The sequence below is a fragment of the Nymphalis io genome, chromosome 12 (genome assembly GCF_905147045.1).
Source record: "Nymphalis io chromosome 12, ilAglIoxx1.1, whole genome shotgun sequence".
In the NCBI taxonomy this organism is placed as follows: domain Eukaryota; kingdom Metazoa; phylum Arthropoda; class Insecta; order Lepidoptera; family Nymphalidae; genus Nymphalis; species Nymphalis io.
The window spans coordinates 8,860,644-8,882,621 of NC_065899.1; the positions used below are offsets into that span (position 1 = coordinate 8,860,644).

General features: G+C 32.1%; 1 long non-coding RNA gene across 3 annotated transcripts in view; it reads left to right on the forward strand.

Annotated features, from left to right (window-relative positions):
• LOC126772449 (uncharacterized) overlaps window positions 1-21,978 on the forward strand; it is a 254,732-nt gene that overhangs the window by 131,281 nt on the left and 101,473 nt on the right. Inside the window, exon 1 of one of the 3 annotated variants that reach the window (XR_007669654.1) lies at window positions 16,950-16,992. The exons of the other annotated variants lie outside the window; for them this stretch is intronic. This is a non-coding gene — a long non-coding RNA (uncharacterized LOC126772449). Of the gene's footprint in view, window positions 1-16,949; window positions 16,993-21,978 lie in introns of those variants that run through there. 3 annotated transcript variants of the gene reach the window in all.

A 21,978-nucleotide genomic window follows, 5' to 3' on the forward strand; every position in this document is an offset into this window, starting at 1 on the left:
ATATGTTAATGTATATTAATCTTAGATAATGATAGATGAAATGTTAATTGCATTTTATAGTCTTGACATTTTGATCTCAAGCCGTACAACTTATTTCGATATTCGATATTATTTGTATAGAAACGATCCATTTGTATGTTGTTGTATTTGTCAATTATATAAAAGTTAAATATACTTTTAAAATGATTGGTAAGCTCAGTTCCATAGTTGTCGACTGGAACGAATTCGCTCGGAAATCAAACGTCACTCGCATTCATTATACGATGTGAACGAGCTGGCTCCATTATGGATCCTCATTGTTATTGTATTAACCTTTTAGTCGGTAGAGGAAAAATAATGAACATATTCACCTACATTATAATTTTTAAGTTCTTAAAAGCATTTATTTATTATCTTGTTTTTCTTGTCGAAAATACACAATTATTTACAATCATTTTCTATTCTCTCTCAATTTATACTTTATATCTAACATTGAATATTTCCAAGACCAACTATTCTATAAGGCAAAAATTTCTATTCATGTGTGTTTTTTTGTAAAGTACTTTTAATAAAGTATAGGAAACTTTAATGATTTATGTATTTGTTATATTCATTTAATTTTTATAATGTTTCCTGAAATAAATAAATAAAAACGTCATCACGTATCTGGTTCCTGAAAAGTTAACCATCATCGCTCGCTTGCATTATCAGTTAGTATGGTATAAACTTATTTTCCAATTATCTCTTCTATTTGCTTCTTTTACATGCTATCTCCTACAGTTCTTCCATCTCTTATTTCATCTTCCTCTTGCCTAATAGCCATCCACCTTATTTTATACCTACCAATAACGAATTGATTCCTACACATTATATGTTCATATCAAGTAATCAGGAAAATTGGAATTCTCTGCACTCTTTTGGTATAAAACCGTTCTAGTATGCATAATACAATTGAATTAGTTTAGATATAAAAAAAACCCAATATTTTGCTGATACACAACATTAACATACGATTGTTGTACTATTATTGTTTTTTTATTGGCATTGGCTATATTATTATATGTTTATGCCGATGGCCCTGTGGTAAGAACGCGTGAATCTTAACCGATGATCGTGGGTTCAAACCCGGGCAAGATTCACTGAATTTTCATGTGCTTAATTTGTGATTATAATTCATCTCGTACTTTACGGTGAAGGAAAACATCGTGAGGAAACCTGCATGTGTCTAATTTCACTGAAATTCTGCCACATGTGAATTCTACCAACCCGCATTGGAGCAGCGTGGTGGAATAAGCTCCAAACCTTCTCCTCAAAAAGAGGAGAGGATGCCTTTAGCCCAGCAGTGGGACATTCACAGGCTGTTACGGAAATGTCTCAGTATTTAATAAATTGTAGAAGAATTTGTCTCAAGGTAGTATTTTTTCTCCGCCATCTTCATCTTACGTTGTATGTTAACTATTTAATTCATTATATTCTACATTTTATGGCTTTTTTTATTTCTTTATAATTTTTAATAAAATATATAAATTATGGAAAGACAAATTTAATAAATTGTTACCCCTACAAACTCGAAGTGGGTGAACACCTCATAAAATAAAGTCTAACCTTAAAAAAAACAGTATTTGTTATTACATATTATAATAAAATAAATTACCAATTAACTTTAAAATAATGGCTTCGAGTTCCTTTGACAACATTAAGAAATATACATAAAATTATAATGTAAAATTTACGAGACCATTAAGGATTGTGTCAGAACGTAATTAGTTTAATATAACATTTATCAAAATTACACTTTGTTTTTCAACCTTAAGGCTTAATTTTAAACATCAGGTTAATTTTGTGATAACCCCTAATAAACGAATATAACCTTATCAAGGCATACAAGGATGAAGACCCTAATTCAGGGCTCTAATAACATTTAGGTCCATATTTCGAATCATAACATTTTTGACAAACGTTATTTTTAGCGGGTAATAGAAGGACGAGTCCATTTCGAGCCATCTGCGTCATAATATTATCAGTATACTTTAAAAGCGTATAATATTTTCCTTCATATATAAAATTTTAATAACTCAGCGTAATATTTTGTTTTGCTCAAAAGGGTAAGGAAATGGGAATGATCGTATACACGGTTATTTACATTATTTGTTAAATTTCCGTATACTCGTAAATACAGATATAAACCGCTCTAGCTAAATATTGATAGATATTTGACTTTGGATATACTAAATATTTTTGGACGTACGAAACAAACATCATATTTCACAATTGTGTTAAGTTGCCTTTCCATATATAACTAATACTTATAAATATTTTTTATAGTATAGGTAGGCGGTCTAGCATGGATGGTACCAGCACTTGATGGTAAGTGGTTACCAACGCTCATCGACATGGAAATCGTAAGTAATGTTAACTATCGCTTACATTGCCAATGCGCCACCAACCTTTGGAGCTAAGGTGGTATGTCCCTTGTGCCTATAATTATACTGGCTCACTCAACCTTCAAACCGGAACACAAAAATACCAAGTACTGCTGTTTTGCGGTAGAATATCTAATGAGTGGGTGGTACCTACTCAGACGAGCTTCCACAAAGTCCAAGCACCAGTAAAACCTACAGTAACAGTAACAGCCTGTTAATATCCCATTGCTGGGCTAAGGCCTCCTCTCCCTTTTTGAGAAGAAGGTTTGGAGCTTTTTCCACCACGCTGCTCCAATGCGGGTTGGTAGAATACATATGTGGCATAATTTCAATGAAATAAGACACATGCAGGTTTCCTCACGATGTTTTCCTTCACCGTCAAGCACGAGATGAATTATAAACACAAATTAAGCACATAAAAATTTAGTGGTGCTTGCCCGGGTTTGAACTCACGATCATTGGTTAAGATTAACGCGTTCTAACCACTAGACCATCTCGACTTAAAATCTCGTAAAACCTACCTATTGGCTTAAATTCAAGGCTTAAAAAGTAAATTTTTATTTAAGACTATGTCGCGAGAAATCGAAGTACCCAACCCTATTTCTTATTCATTAAATAAAAGTACATTTTATTTCAGATAATACGGCATATACTATATATTATATGCATGTAGATTATATACAGATATCTGATATCCCAACCCTATCTAATTACGCAATGTTTGCGTTGCGAACATTTGAGAATTCGCCTTACTCAAACAGCGAACAACTTGAATCGTATAAAAGAATATCATTACATACAATTAAATAAATATTTCAATATTAACATAAATTTTTATTTAGAACTCATATATAAAACGACATGCTTTTGACTTAAGCTAACATAAAATTTGTTATTTTTTTATTGTTGAAAAATTTTTTTTTTATGTTCGCCGGGAGGGCAAATTACTCTACTCCACTTGATGGTAAGTGGTAGTAGAGTCCAAACGCGACGACGGCCAGGACAGACTTGAATAAATGTTAAATTGCATATGAAATTATTTTTAAATAAATAAAACAATATAAGAGTTTCAACAAGAAAACTTGCCTGCATTTAAAAGCCGAACTAACATATGATGTCTAACACGAACTTCTTAATCCTTTGAGACACAAACTTGACAACTGAAATGCTCTAAAAGCACAATCTGGTCGTTGAAGTTTAATTACACACAGACTATCTTAATTACTTATGAAGTGGCTAAAAGAGTTTGCTTGAAGATTCGTTATTCTTGTTGGATACCAACTTTATACTAAGCGTTGCTGGTCATATTCAATTTAGATGTTTAGAAGTTAGATCCACTAAGATATTGTGGCCACCAAACAATTACAGCTTGTCATAAAAAAGACACCAATAATAAAGAAAATTTATAAACACAAATTGATGACCGGATTTCAACCACGGCGACTAATATCAAGGATCCGCTAGCAGTGCAAGATCTCATTAATTTCATAAGCGTATGCGTAAACACAGATGCACTCTCTATTTCCGTGCTCTCATAATACAATGTGTCAGTAATCCGATCCGCCTGATAGTAATTACCCTTAACTTTACGCTTTCGAGATACAGGTGTGTTACTCCCTAACTTCGGGCTGCTTCTGAGAATGTCTTGACAGGGTAACTTAATAATTAAGTAAATTTACCAAAACTATATCAGGCCGACCCAGGATTTGAGCCCAGGGCCAGGTTTGCATCCTTATAAACTAACTAAAAAAAGAATGCAGCAGTGAGTAAGATATCGAAACAGTACTAAGTTTATGCAACTTTAGAACAATTATTTATTTACGTACAAATACGGTATATATAATGCGTACAAAAAAGTTAAGGATTAACTTTTTCCCGTAAAACGTCGTTAGTATCATTTAAATTCTGAAAGGGATTTATAATTAACATATTTCAAGCTTAATTATTTTGCAGATTGCAAAATGAATGGTATTTTGCTAACATGCTAATTTTCTTTTCGAGGGCATCCCTAATTGAAACCTCGTGTATGCGATATTCAACTTTATGTATGATATCATATGAAGGACTATTGAATAATCGTTATATATATAATATCATAATTTGTGGTAAACTTAAAGATATAATGAATCTTGTTTCGGCGTGAATTAACGTTCGGTATAGAAAATTATAAGGGCAAGGGTGTTTGAAACATATCACTCGAAACGGCTCATTTAACGTAATATTTTGTTAAGATAAATTACGGCTTATATTAAGGAATATATAATATAAAAACATATTTCATGAGATGAGATGACGCTTCAACATATACATAAATATAAGGAGTGTAACATTACAAAATCTCTTATTGGTTCATTACAAAACTTTTACATTGTTGAAATAATTGAAACAATAATAAAAGTATGATTTGATTACAAAAATCAATTTTATTTATGTGAGATACAGGGCAAAAAATTGGAAAAATTTCTATATAAATAATGTCACTTTGTCGTGATCCTTTTAACATTTGGGATTGATACGAAATTGAATTGATAACAAAAACTGAACTATTATTCGCGACGAAAACCAAATAATAAACGACAAGTTAGCAAATAAATATTACGTACCATTTCACAGCTCTCCGGAGTCGTATCGAAATAATTGCTGCTTCATCCAATAACCAAACAAACAATCAAATTATAATTGAATTTAGTCCGCAGCCTGCTCGAGAGCCGTGTGATGGAATCTTGGGTGTCTAGTGCAGTTTATTTACTTTATCGTCGATTTAAAAGTATTTCTTATAGGTCAAGAAGTTTGTCAATTTTACATTTGATTCAGTACAGTGCTGAGTTCTGCTGTTGTCGTATTTATGTAGTCATTGTATACTTTAAACTATATTACGCAGATTAAATATTTTATAATTAAACAAAGATTATTATAATTTATTAATACAGGGAATTTATAACGATTGTAATATTTAGCATGCTTGTAGAATTTTATGACTCCACAAAAGCGAACAGACTAATTTTAATGTCCTCGCAAGGTTAGTATTCTTAATATTGTGATAATTTTGATCATATTTGTTTCTAAAATTTATTTTTTACTGTTTCTTTGTGTAATCCCAACTGAGCACGTACTACTTACTATACTTATCAATTATTTCAACGTCAAATAGCAATAATAGTATCGCTTGATCAAATAAGTGTTAATATGATTAAACCTCTGTTTCGGCTTAAATTGTATGTGACTTAATCAGAATTTTATCGAACACAATAAGCAGGTTTTATTATGATGCACTTTTGATGTTTCTAGTTTCTGTTTAAATTAGAAAAAAAAAACAATAAATTTTTTGTTGTTAAAAAATCATAAATACGATATTATATTGTCGAAATACTAAAATAAAATCTTTCATCATCTTTTTTATATAAGGATTACTAAAGCTTAGGTTTGTGTGAGCTACCGTTTTAATGACGCTGCAGCGCTTTTGTCTACAAACACGTTTACACAAAAAAGACGAACTACTCAACAACAACTTTGCCCATATAAACGTAATATGTAAATAATTAGAAAACATCACATATTTTTTAAATTGTATATTCAATTATCATAACACGTAGTGATTTTATTAACTAATAGTTCATAAATATGTCTATTAAAAAAAGAGCGATGTTATCCCTTGTATATTTTTACTGTTTTGTTACAAGTTGACTAATTATAATAATATGATTAAAGAAATAAGTTTTCTTTGATTGCTTTTCCAAATTGACGCAAAAGTATCTGTTCAGTTAAAATAAGTATATATAAATAAGTATTTATAGCACTTTACAAATAAGAAAGCAATGTCATTTTTATATTAAAATTGTGTAAAGAGTATTTATTACGTTTAAGAAAAAGTTGTAATTTTAAAATTATTTTGTTAATTATTTTGTTACATATTGTTTATTACATGTCCCAACCTAATTAAAATCGTAATTATTATTTTACCGGATTATTCCAAACAGAATCTACTAATTTGATAGATATGGAAGATTTAAGTTATAATAAAATTTACGATAGACAAACTTTATTATACTTTGCCATGTGATATGATAATCACTAAATATTGATTACTAAACTAAACTACGATAGATGCGTCTACTAAAACGTTCTTAACTATAATGAAAACTTTGCTACTAAAATAATAATGTGAATATTCGTTTATATTTCATTATTTCTTCATTAAGTCTTAAACAATTCTTACTGTCTTACCATTTTAATAAAAATAAGAGTAGAACATCAAATTAACTTCCCTAAAACTCATTTGTAGCGATAACAGAGAAATTTTCGGTTTTAATTACGCCTTTGTAATTGTTTTTACGCTGCGAGGTATTATAATCAGGAACGTGTAATGAGCGGCTATGAAAGCGGGACTAATCGTACTAACTAGCTATGGATATTTAAGCCTTTATATCTCAACACTATAAATTATCACCAGTTATATATCATATTGCTCCAAGCATCAACTTACATTTAATTATGATAAGTTTATTATATATTTTTTATTTATTTAAAATAGGTAAGCGATCTTAAAAATGGGCAGAAGTTATATCCCTTGTGCTTGTAATTACTCTGGCTCACTCAGCCTTTAAACCAAAACACAACAATCCTAAGCAGTGCTCTTTGGATAAGTGCAATAGTAGGTTGTACTAACTAAAGAGGATTGCTCAAATTCCTTATCAATATATATAAAATATTAAGCTGCAACCTTGCTTATTAGATACTAAATAGAACGCTTACCACTTATGCATGTTATAGTAACTGAATACAAGATTTTTTGATCATTTATTTATATGTTCGTCCTCGATACGTTCCTAAGCCATTCAGCCGATTGTGATGGATTTTTTTATGTTGTCCTACGTACACCCGCTAAGAAATCTGGTCCAAAATAACAAGATTATTTCTTTGTATATTGGACCTTTAATATAAACGTTTTATTTACATCCTTATTTTACACGTGCAAAGCCAGGTGGACTTTAATAAAACTAAACATTTTTATCTATATTCAAATTATACGGCACAAGCGTATCCTGAAACGTTTATTCGATAATATTTAGTTAATGGCTCATAAATAAGTATAATAATTGCCATTGTTTTCTATGTAGACTTATGAACTGGTTTTACTATTTATTTTGTGTCTCATTCTCTTACATATATAATTGTTGCTCAATAATGAGCACGATAAAATATTTCGCATTATTTGAAAAGACGCTTGAAAGCCAACACAGTATATTTTACACATGGCAAACCCACAATAGTTTTCGCATAATGAGAAATTATCGGAGCCTGACAAACCCGTCCCATTCGTTACGCGAGTTAATTTTCAAGAGCGTTTATAAGATGAAAAGCTTGTGAATAAACGAAAAAATTCTAATTTAATTTTAATTTTTAATTATATTTTTGTATTCATTATTTTGTTTTTAATTATTCTAGAGTTTGAAGTTTAAACTTTACCTATAGGCAAATTAACTATATTTTATAACAATAAAAAAATAATACGAACGACGACATTTTTATTCATATTTTTTTTGATAAATAAAAATGAGTGTGTGGTTGTCCTTTTTGCGTTGCTATAACCATTGTGCTCTTTGGTGAGTTGTACTGGCCTTACCTTTTATTTAGAATTTTATATTACCAGTGCGAATCCGGGTCTTTTATTGCAAGCTGCAAGTGACAAACCGTATTTTAAGTGTAATTTTATTTTGTTTCTTTTTACTAACCTCAAGCCGATCAAGATTTTAAGAGTTACCTCTGAGTTATTTATCAATATACTAAAAAGTTTGGAACTGGTTTTGTAGGCAACACTATGAATCTTAGATCCTATTGTCGCACGGAAAATATCTAGTGTTTCAAAATTTCTAACTACGCAACGATTTGGTCAAAAGGTTGAGTATGTAGAATTATAGGTACAAGAAATATAATATCTTATTTCCTATAGTTGTTGACGCATTGACGGAATAAGACATATTCAATAATTAAATAAATTAATTTATAAATAAACTCAAAGTCATGGATAACAGATAACATTGTTGTTGATGTCAACACTGCTAGGCAAAGATCGTCTCCTCTTAAGGATAAGCTTGTAGCTTCTACCGCCACACTGGTTTTCTGAGTCAGTATTTGATCCGATAAATGCAATTTGCAAGTTCGTTTACGAGGTCTCCATTAACTCCCGCGGAAATAATTACTTATAAATACGAAAGAAGCACGTGATAACAGTATTTCTTGCTTGGATTAGATCTTCCGATTTTAGATTGATCCACATGTTTTATTCAGTGAGTCATTACGGATTTTTATATTGACTTTATCCTACAATGATTACATTACATTGTACCGTAAAAACTAATCACATTGACGAAGCAATAAGGCAACAGTTAGCGTCCCTCCCTTCTTAAGCCCCGCTCATTCCGTTTCGTTTAAGAGAAAGTTTTTTGTTATACAAAGTACAATAATGGTTCCTTACTTATGACTGGACTAACGCCGTTAATTGGACAAGTTATTCAACGCCCTTTTTGTTTAAATAAGCAAATAAATTGCTAAAACGTGAGAATATTCATAAATTGTATTTTTTGACACGGTTAAAAATAAAAAAAATGTGTTACATTCTAATTGGATTCTTTTTGATTTTAAGATAAGTGCCATCAAAATAGAAATAATTGATCAAAAAATTTAAGATAAAATTTAAATCGAACTTCATTATCCTACATATTAATATTCTCGTTACTTGCACAAACGAGACTATGATAGACGTTATAATGTGAGAATTGTTTATAGTATATTTCATCTGTTTTGAATTATGCTTTTTTGATTAAACAAAAAGCACCACTTCTGCTCTTTTTTATTTATTTACTAAAAAGCGCACCTATAAAATCGTTTGGTATATTAGGACTCTCATGACATAAAAACTTATAGGAACGCCTTTAAGTCTCGTAGCTCAAAAACATTTTTACTAATGTACAATAACGATAACGAAATGGGCATTACACTTCAAACCCGAATAAAGTATTAAAAATATTTATAGATTGCAACACTGATAAGTGTATGGTATGTACCGAGATGAGCTGGTACAATCATCTGTTAATTGAGGTACCGAGTCAAATAACCTTTAAAGACATAAAAAATATTAAAGAAAATCAGCATTTCATTTTATCTTCATTTCTATGCCCGGTTACTTTATTTAAGAAACGATTCGTTTTGCTTTCGGGTGTTGGAATGTTGAAAGAAGCATTATTGTAATCAGCAATGCAGCAAAAACGTTCCTATAATAAAACATTTCGATAGTTTCGAAGTCACACGAATGTGACAAATAAGAACCTTTTTATTATGATCTACTGATTATACAATAATGATTCGTTGAATTTAGGGACCTAGCGAAAATATCCTTAGTTACTAATAAAACAATCACAATGGAGAGATAATAATTTAACTTCCAAGTAAATTTTATTAAACATCTATAAGTTTACTTTATAGATAAAAATAAATTTCGAGCTTAGCACTTGATAAATACGTTTTTTCAACTCGGAAAATCTTAGCACAAATGTAAAACTCCCGAAAGTCTTTCAGACACATTTATTGGCTTAAATCCTTCAAGAAAATGAGAATACATTTAGCTTAAAATTGTAAGAATCGTTTAAACTAAAATGTTTTAAAACGCTTAGTATTTTTTGCTAAGAACATTAAATGAACTTTTTTACACTGAAGTTCATTTTTACAGTACAGTACAGTACAGTAACAGCCTGTGAATGTTCCACTGCTGGGCTCCTCTCCCTTTTTGAGGAGAAGGTTTGGAGTAACGCTATTCCACCACGCTGCTCCAATGCGGGTTGGTGGAATACACATGTGGCAGTTTTTCGGTGAAATTAGATACATGCAGGTTTCCTCACGATGTTTTCCTTCACCGTAAAGCACGAGATGAATTATAAACAGAAATTATTTGGATTCGAACCCACGTTCATCGGTTAAGATTCACGCATTCTTACCACTCTATATATATAATTCTCTTATTCAGTAAAATACATAATCATTGAAATACAGTTCATTTTTTAATTATTTCACATGATTTAATTTTGGTAATAATATATGTAGAAAAAATATTTATATACATATTTCAAACAAAGCAATTAATCAATTAATTACTTCATCATAAATTTTCAGAATCAAAGTTGATAATGTCTGGCTTCTATTATAGCGAGTTCACCTCTATTATACTTAATGTGCTAAGAAAAAACGATCATCGTTGCGTTTTGCGTAAAAGAGGCAAAACGTAAAATATGCTTATGCATTTATATTATAATAGAATTTAATACAAAATTAATTGTTTAGAGCGGCTAGTATGATAATCGGATTTTTAATTGACTTTAAGATCGAAACTTTTGATTTATCGCCAAGCAACTCGTTTTCTTTCAAAAATCATTCATTAATAAGCCAAATGTAATGTTGTTGTTGTACGTACTGTCGACAACAAATATATTACCAAAAACATTTAGTCTACATTTTAACATCATATTATGCCTTTTTAAGCGATCCCTTATATTTCGTTATGGACGGGGTATCATTAAAAGAGAAAACACTGCATTTTGAACTCTGTGTTTTATGACACAAAAACCAAAATGAGTTTAAATATATTAAACATACAAATACACTTTTTAAAACCATTTTTGTGTAATCGTCGGGCCCTGTGGCCCTTGAAAACAAACTCGGCTACAAAAATCATTTATCCGATACCGCATATAGTCCAATAAAAAGGTGATATAACCTTAAAGTGTTTAGCAAAAAGTGGTTATATTGGTTTGAGCTTCCAAATTTAATTGTATTTAAAAATGAATGAGTAACCGTTAACTATTTACGCAAAGAGACGCACACATTTTTTTGTGTAAATAATGTGTGGAATTTGTATTTATGTTGTTCAATGGGTGTGGGTTAAAAAAAGAACGCTGTAAGTAAATAAACACGCAAGCATAATTAAACATATTTATTACTTATTAATCGATGAAAATTCTATTTCGTGCATAGTTGCACCTATGTGACTTGCAAGTCTATCTATCGCAATTATATATTGTGTTATTTTATTTTATTTATCGAAAGTTTAAGTTGGAATAATACAGAATGTAGGGCTACGGTGGCCTCTTCTTTTGGAGAGCTTAGATCAGGATGAGGAATAGTGATTCATTGTATGGCTTATTTATATACAATGGACTCTAATATTATTCATTGTCAATTTATAGATAATCTATGTGATTTGTCGACGAGCCTTCGTTGTCGATTATTATTTAAAAAAATAATTGAATGAAATGTTTATATTTAGAAATTATGTAATAATATAACGTAGCATCATTTTATGGAGATATTTAAAATAATCTCCATATATGACGTGTTATGGCTCCTTCACAGGTTCATTATTATTTAAATAATTATGGATGTTCTTACATAACTGCAACATTATTTTATCATTACGTAATAGCTAATACACATTTGGGTCAGCCGTGAATTCCGTTGACAATGTATACTCTAAAAAAAAGTTAGAAGTCTTTTAATAAAGATTCAACAAGCTGAAGTTTCTCAGTCATGTAACTTAACCGGTAGTAAAGCCTTGACGACGCTATATGATAATTATTTGACTGCCAAATATTAATATATAATATTGCTGTTCGTATTTGAAGGGCGAATGAGCCAGTGTTATTACATGCATGAGACATAACATCTTTGATCCCATGGTTGATGGCACCTTGACGATGTTAAGAGTAATTAATGTATCTTGTATAAGCCACTCTTAGCACTATCCGTAATGTCTAATTACTAGGTAGCTGTTTGTCTTACTAATATAGGTTAAATATGCAAAGCAGCTGGAATGAACGAGAGGCAAAAAGTTGAGTCTTACTTAGCAAATGTAAATCTAATGTTGCTTATGAATTAACACGAATTTAGATATAACTATACTATACTAATCAAAAAAGTAGTAGTAGTCTTAAATACTGTTTTTATATATTGTTATATGTTATTAATAATGAGCGAAAATGAGTTTGTTTGTTTATTTGACCACACTTTCCCTTATTAGGCAGGCAAAGTGGCTGGCTTTAGGTCAATATATTCGAGGCTCAAACTTCGTGTCAAACTAATAAACGTTTAATGAGTTTCCCTATTAAGAAAATTCTATTATTAACTTAAAGGTAAGAAGTTGGTAGTAGCACACTCACGAGCTCCTAAATCCCATTGTTCCTTTGACTGATATATCCGAACAAGTCTAATTGTCACAAAGCTATGAGTACGGGCATATTAATAGAACAAACACATCCATAAGCCTAACATATTTGATAAACCGAAACATACATTATTTGTATTTCGATGACATGCAATTAAAACCAAAATAAATATTTAAACTTTACACATTAAATACAAACCACAATATCAATTATTAATATTTAATAATTTCCATAAATAATATGTTTTTGTTCGTATTTGAATTTACTCACAAATAAATCATCATAACAAATGCTTCCAATTTTATAGTTATTTAAAAAAAATAGACAGACATTTGGTATATAATAATCATTACTTGTATCGTTCATAGTCGAAAATGTCTATTTCTCCTTTTTGGACAAAACTGAGTAAAATATATAGATACGTTTCATTACTCTATTTAAATAATAATTGTATTAATATGTGATTAAGTTAAAGAATTGTTATTCATTATTTATTTTATACATACAGTAAGATATAGAAATAAGATATAGGCTCGCTCTATCAGTTCGTCAGGATTAAGAATATCACAATTCCAATCTAAAACTTCACTTGAGTTAAGGAAATTGTATTGTGCTAATGTATAATCGAACTTCAACAACGATACACGTCTCGAAAGATATTTCTTAACAAGTTCTTAAGTCGCCAGAAAAGTATTCGATAAGAAATGTCGAAGAACATATAAGACAAGTAAGAAATTTTTCAATTTCAAAGTTTTACTTAAACTAACAAAACGCTACTGTTATATTGAATTATAATGAGTTGCAAACATATTTTAAAGGAAATACATATAATATTACATAGTTGTTTAAAAGCTGGTCTTTTATATTAATAACTCAATTTCAAATAAGAATTTATTATGATTGACATTACTTTTTTATTTTTTAATTATAATGATCGATGTAGGTTGATTTCGGCCTTGTCAGCCAATGTTAAGAGATATTAGCCAATAATAGCAGGAAATATTATAGTGCACATGTTTGTGCACAAACACAGATGCACTCCCTCAATCTCAGAATCCAATGAGGCGGCAATCCGATATAATAGAAAAGACTTCAGGCACAGTACTAACCGTTTTGGAGTGTATACACTTCAAACTTCCAGAATTCAGGTTACTACTTTGAATTTCTGACGGAAAAACCCAATAATTTTTTATCGGTCTGACTTGGAGTTAAAACCCAGGACTTCAGTATCTACTACTGGTGGTAGGGCTTTGTGCAAGCTCGTCTGGGTAGGTACCACCCACTCATCAGATATTCTACCGCAAAACAGCAATACTTGATATTGTTGTGTTCCGGTTTGAAGGGTGAGTGAGCCAGTGTAATTACAGGCACAAGGGACATAAAATCTTAGTTCCCAAGGTTGGTGGCGCATTGGATATGTAAGCGATGGTTGACATTTCTTACAATGCCAATGTCTAAGAGCGTTGGTGACCACTTACCATCAGGTGGCCCATATGCTCGTCCGCCTTCCTATTCTATAAAAAAAAAAAAAATCTGCGGCCCCATATCTAGCCACTAGAACAACGAGGCAATAAAAATACAAATTAAATCATTAAATGGGCTCGGACTACCAAATAGTAAGTGAAGATCTATAATGCTATATTCCTCTTGACTCAATCACCCTTCAATCGAGTGAGTACTATTTTTAGGCAATATAATAAATATTTAGTAATAACAGTTCACTTATTTATTTAAGTTGACATTAAAAATACAATATACAGACAATAGAGCCAATTACTGTTTTCCATTGAATTATACAAACTTAATTATAGTTAACAGAAGTAGCAACACACAGTTTTGAAAAATAAAATATAAATGTAAAAAAATAATAATGAGTTAGAAAAACTAATTTATTTAATTTTAATTCTAAATTTAATTACAATTCTAAATTGTTCCTAGCATATATAACAAAGTTAGATTCATCACCAACTTCCTATAGACTGATGATGATGTCCTGCGAACCAGTCACTGCGGTCATTCTTGATGAGACAAGCCCACTGCGCGGAATATAATTTTTATAGAGCTTACACTCATATACAGTTATTAATTAACCTTAACGGTAGATATCATAATTATAGAAATTGTAAAATATAGTTTATTTATATTGATATAGGAGGAATTTAGGAGACGAATTATTTATGATGACTAACTGAAAAAACTACTAAACCAATATTAGTGTTTTGTTGAAGTTTCTAGTATTTAATATTATTTAATATGAACCTGCGCTACGCACCTTAGACCATTTACGTCATGGTCTTCTATTAAAATATATTTTTTTTTTTACTTTTACATAAATTCAAAAATTGCAAATGCTGTAACGACATTTATCTGAATTTTATTTTAATTGTCAGTATCTATATTTTATTGTCAGTATATAGCATAAATTTGAAATGACGCACCTGAGTATGAAACTTATTAAAATAATTAAATGTTTATTAACAAGCCTATAGACACATCGATGACGTAATCAGTCACAAGGAGCGGAACGATACAAAGCATTCGTAATAACCTAAATAATCAAAGTAATTTAGGAAAAAATTACAGTAAATACAATAATCAGCACATTATTTATTTAATGGATTCATTTATTCATATAAAATATTTTTTTACTATTAGTCATTTGCTTATATAATTTAAAAAAAGCACGCAGTTTTCTTAATTTCATAACTACAATATTACAGAATTCTATCCACAATGTGTGCTGTTCGCGCAAAACGAAGAGAAATAATTTTATATTATACACATTATTATAAATCTGAGATTATTCGTTTGACAATATGATTATATTATCCATAGAAATAAGACAATTTTTGTGACTTATATAAAATCTATTTTTGGCACAATTTAATCAACAAAAATATATTCCTAAAGTTTCAAAATTACAACCTTTAAATTTTAAAACCTTTAAACATTATTTATTATATAATTGTATAACTTAAGTATATTTTAAATCGGAGGAAGCCGCAAATATCCTCTTCTGCAGAAAGTGCCAACAGGCGTAAAATTTAGTGATATATGCTGATGGTATTAAAATTTAATATAAAGTGTAAACAGTCGTAATCATAAATATGAAACATTGTGGTTATGTATATTATCTCTGTTTATAATTATTTCAGGAGCAATTAAAAGATAAAATATATTTGTGACAGATTTTAATACTTAAAAACAGTCTAATTATTGCAGTTAGTTGACTGTATGTACGAACGAACTGTATTTTCGATTTCGAAATCTTGATAACTGTAGTTACATTTCTCTACTCGGCGAGTATTATTCCGATTTTATGATTTGTTTGTGTAAAGTTTTGATTCATGGAATGCGCACAGATAATATTTTCGTCCGATAGTTTTGTGTATTCAGTCGACCGGCTCTGACACGATTCTATGTTTAAAGTTGCGTCTGGTCCCAACTCCATTCCAAACCAATTCTTATCGAATACATGACATGCATGATCTGTTGATTTCGGAAAATATAGTCTAAGTGACTTTAGCTTTGTCTTTATTGTACTGTTATCTGCATGGCTTTATAACAAACTTTTCACATTATTCCCAGTAATATTCTGACACATTTTCAATAAATCTGTCGTTTATTGTCACTGCTTTTATTTTTTTCTTTGAAAGACTTTATTTTTCATTTTGGCTTTTCTGGGTTTCATAAAGCTCGCTGTCATAATATATATGTCATAAAGTGTTAAATTGCAAAATTATTATTATTTTAAACTTACAACAACACCTTAACAATGATTTTGACATCGTCAAGGATCTCGGTAGTGCAAAAATTCTAAGTGACGTCACTCACATCGCTCCAATCAAAACGATTTCTTCATTCTGGCTGGATGTGATTTGACTGTCATGTCAACAAAGAATTGTAACTCCATTATTATTCTGACACTTTCTGCAATACTTTCTTTAAGCTGTGATGACTTGCAACTTTATAAAGATAGCAATATCGACTATCTCCCTTAAACGATCAATTTTCGGAATTGCCTGTCACGGATCTTTCACCGTACTGACATTTTAGATATTGTAGTCAATTATTTCTCTAAGAATTTATTAGTTAAAAACATATTTGATTTTACAAATTTGATGATAAAAAAAATATATATACAAAGATCTTGTCCTGCATACGCTTAACGCGTATTTCATATATGCACCCCCTTTTTTGTACCATTTTTTATGCAATGTGCAATAAAGAATTTTTTTTTTTTTATATTCTCCGGGAGGGCAAATGACTCTACTCCACCTGTTGGTAAGTGGTAGTAGAGTCCAAACGCGACGACGGCCAGTACAGACGGGAATGGCCGCCTTCGCCTTGCCGGCCCGCAAGATGCCTCTTCACGCCTCGTTTGAAGGAACCCGGGTTGTGAGAGGAGGGGAACACGTGAGCTGGTAAGGAATTCCATTTTTTGGAAGTGCGACAAAGAAAGGAGTTGCCAAATTTCTTTGTTCGCGATGGAATTGATGTCACAGTTAGGCGGTGACATCGAGAACCAGCTCGCGTGGACTTAAGAAGGAAGGGGGAAGCAGGAATTAGAGAGAATAATTCCTCAGAGCACTCGCCGTGATACAGTCGATAGAAAGCGCTCAGTGCTGCTATCTCACGACGCAATTGTAAAGGTTCAAGGGTGTTTGTGACCTTTACGTCGCCAATAATGCGTACGGCACGTCGCTGCAACCGGTCCAAGGCCTCAAGTAGGTACTTAGCGGAGCCATCCCAAAGGTGCGAGCAATATTCCACGCAAGACCGTACCTGTGTTTTGTACAGCAGGCACAGTTGTTGTGGCGTGAAAAAGCGCCGCACCTTGTTCAGAACTCCGAGTTTCCGTGAAGCTGTTTTTATAACAGCTTCGATGTAATCCCTTGGACTAAGGTCGCAGCGAACGTCAATCCCCAGCATGGCGATTTTGCTTTGCATCACCAGCGGAGTACCACAGAGGGAGGGAAGAGGGGAAAATGTTGACTTTTTCGCCGTGAGAGCGCATACCTGTGTTTTCTTGGCATTAAACTCAACAAGATTATCAGAGCCCCATTTGGCGCTGAGCTCTAACGTCCTATCGAGTTCAATGACAAGATTCTTCCGCCTCTCCTCAATTTCCGCTCGCCCAGCCACTGCGCGTCTGTGGTATCCACCATGCACTGTACTATCGTCTGCATAGCAATGTATGTTCCCAAGAGAGAGCATATCATTGATATGCAAAAGAAAGAGTGTGGGAGATAGCACAGATCCCTGGGGGACCCCAGCATTCACTACATAGAATTGTGAAGCGCAACCATCAACTAAAACACGAAGGCTACGCTTGTGTAGGAAGCTGGCAATCCAGGTGCATAGCTGAGCAGGCAGACCATATGCCGGCAGCTTGGAGAGAAGACTTCTGTGCCAGACCCTGTCGAAAGCCTTGGAGATATCGAGGCTGACAACCAACGATTCTCCATGCTTGTCGATAGCTTCACCCCAGAGGTGCGTTACGTACGCTAGAAGATCACCTGTGGACCGTTTTGGTCGAAACCCGTATTGACGATCATTAATTAAAGAGTGATCTTCTAGGTAATGGGTCAGTTGGTTGTTTAAAATCCGTTCCATCACCTTACAAAGTACTGAGGTGATAGCTATTGGCCGATAATTTGCCGGGTCAGACCGATCCCCTTTTTTGGGAACCGCTTGCACATTAGCTCTTCTCCAAGCCTCCGGCACACTTCCCGAAGAGAGAGAAAGTTGGAACAGGCGCGTTAACACAGGAGACAGCTCCGCTGCGCACTTCTTCAGCACTATGGCTGGTATTCCATCGGGACCGCTAGCTTTCCGTACATCAAGTGATTGCAGCTCCGCACGCACATCACGTTGCCTGATTTTAATGTCAGGCATCGTATGGCCACGTGCAGGTATTGTAGGTGGCAGTGCACTACAATCATCGATGACGGAATTGTCGGCAAAGAGTTTAGCCAGGAGATCAGCTTGCTCTTGCGGACTGTGAGCTAGCGATCCGTCCGGATTTCTGAGCGGTGGCAGCGAAGGTTGGCAGAAATTGTTTTGCACAGACTTGGTCAGACGCCAGAAGCTACGGGAGCCCCTAGGATGCGAAACAAGGTCATGACCAATCTGTAAAATGCGCTGTGCATCCGCTCTCGTGTATGCCTTTCTACAGGACTTGGAATTTTTATTATAGTTTGCTTTCAGTGAGTCAATGTTAGATGCCCCGCTAATAGGTGCCCCCGGTTAGGCACGCTCGGGCCCCTGTACTATGCCACGGGCGGCCAGCGGAACAGCCGTTTCTTCGGGTCTCCCTGTCCGGCAGGTCAATACAGTTTCCCCCGGCATTGGTTCAACAGCCGTCTCCAATTGGACCAACACCCATCGCGGCAATACTCGCTCGGGCTCTGGCTGTACGCTGGCTGACCTCGAAACGCGGCTGCAAGCCACTTCACGAGTTTTTCACCATGCGTACGGTGGTAACAAGCCAGGCGGATGTTAGCATCCTACCACCAGATGAGCAGATGGTCGCTCAGATATCCCTTAGTCGCCTCTTACGACACCCATGATAAAGAGAGGGGCAGTGAAATGTATTCTTTCTCCGTCACTGCACGGATCAAGAATATACAAATGAAAAGAAATATAATTAAATACGTGCTTTCTCAACAATAATCTTTATGCTTTTTGTACATATTTTTATATAAAAATATGAGCTTATAAACTCATATAGTTAAAACTAAAATTCAATAAACTTCGAAAGAAAATCCTGCTTCCATCCTTTGAAAATATAATATTTTTCTTATGCTTAAATTACTTTCAATCTTCTAAAATTTTTATCTAATATAATATTGTGGGATTTAAACCTTATTTACTCGGTAAAAGCAATCTAGTCTGTGAAGACGGATCTATTGTAACGGTCAGACGGTAGAAATCTGGATTAAAGATCTAAATCTATTGTGTATAATATATTATTAATGTATATGTTGTATGTTTTCTAGTATCATCAAACATATTTAACTCTTAAGCCGAACATCTACGTATGGCTACGGATAGCTACGCATAGCTAGGAACGGCTACACATGAATATTAAGACCTTATTCAAGCTCGGTCGGTAACATCCAGTAATTAGTTATTCTACTTCCAAATATAAACAATAAAAATATTGATCGTAATAATAATAAATAATAATCCTCCAGACCGATTTCGGCTATGGTGGCCAATTTCAAAAGAGATTAGAAAAACTACATAGGAGATATTATATTGCACAAGTGTGTCAAACACAGGTGTACTCTCTATTCCCTAACTCTCATGACATGACAGGACCGGAAAGATTTTAGGCGCAGGATCAACGGCTTTACGTGCTTTTCGAGGCACGGGAGTACACACTTCCAACTTCCAGACTCCGGGCTGCTACTGAGAATTTTCTGACTATATATTGATCAATAATTATATTGAACGGCTTTGCTCGCGTGGTATTCGGTGTGTGACGACAGTCAGTCAGAAGTTTGTTTTAAATCTGCCTTTGTGTAATTATTTATTATATAAATATATATAGAATTATTTTATTAAGTAAGTTTAATTATTTTTTTAGGTTCGCTTAAACACTACTCACCGTGTACGATTAGAGTCGCTTACTACTTTCAAAACATATAATGTGACACATGTAATATATCAATGACAAACTTATTACACAAAAGCTGACATTGACTAGCTTAGCTGGCTATGGTTAATTAAACAACGTGGACTGAAAACTAATCGGCTACAGTTGTTCCAACTATCCAAGAAAAAACGTCTTTGATTAACAAACTCAGAAATTTACATGTAATATCACAGTATAATCTACTCATATAGGTTATTGCTATTTATATTGAAAGTTTTTTAAGTACTTTCTGTCATTTAATATAATATATATATATATATATAATATATGTATAATATATGTATAATATATATATATATATATATATTATATTTATCAAATTCCAAATTCAAAAACACAAAGAATATCAAAAAACGCTTCGGAAAATTTCTGATTCAATTTTCGATATATACATGTTTTTGATTTAAAAAAATATTCAGTTGCAACGGCAGTGATACTGTATATCACCTTATATAAATGTTAGTATTTGTTCGATTCTTTATAAGATCTCAGCTCTGGGAATTTACAGACTTGTTACTCGACTTAACAACCAAGCACGAGACTAATACATATTTAGATTTCTACCTGTTTAAAGATCTGATAGTTAGTTTTTGAAAACGGAATGTCATCCCTAAATCTATCAGGAGTTATTTCAGATACATATAAATAGTTTTTTTCATGAGTCATGATTTTTTACGTTGATTCAAAAATGTAATGCTATTATTGCATTTTGATATTAATTAAAATACCGAAAGTAATTGAAGTATTCGACCAAATTCAAATCTGTGTCACTTAATTTAAAAGCATATATATAGTCCTTCGAAGGTTCAGATTCAACTCAATGAAATATTTTATGGATATATAATATTTTTTCAAACGGAAAAATAAAATATATGCTTCATCTGAATTTTTTAATGAGATTCATCCTAGTGTTATAATCGTCACGACATTGAACAGCTTCAACTATAAATTGCTTTAACAAGACAAGTTTTATGTTCTTAAAATTTCAATAAATATTCTTATATTTATAATTGAAAACTCATATATTTTTTATTTAGTAGGAACGCAAAAAACAAATTTGGTCGGTATGAAATATTGTTTTTCGTAAGCTAATGTTAAATTAATTTATTATATTAATTTACACTCCATATCGACAGTAGCCTCGTGTAAAGCATGTATGCTTAGAGACTCGGGCCCAAATTATGTTTGTCATGTTCGATAATACTCGTGACATCCAACGTGAACAAGACTGACTACACACCATTTTCCAATTAGAACTAGTAATCTATTTCTTGATAGAATTACTCGTGTGATTTATGCTGATACAGAATCTATGCATTGGTTTTAAGTTATATATAAATTAGTTAAATAATAATCTTGTAAGTAAGAACGCTTGATCCTTAGTGTAGAATCGAAGTCGCATTTCTTTCTTAAATCCAAATTAATAATTGTATTTTTTTTTTAAATGTAACAGCGTCTATTAAAAACATACAAACAGTATTTTATGGAAAAATAATAATTAACAACAATTAATACAATTCAGTTTACATATTATTATAAAAAAAAAAACAAATTATGAAAAAAAAATTGAATCGGCATCGTTTTCTCATTCATAAATTTGATCGTGATTGCTTCAAATAATATTTGTATAATTAAAGAATAAATAAAAAATTAGTAATATTCTGAAAAATAATTATTCTTTTGTAACATTTTTATTTGACTA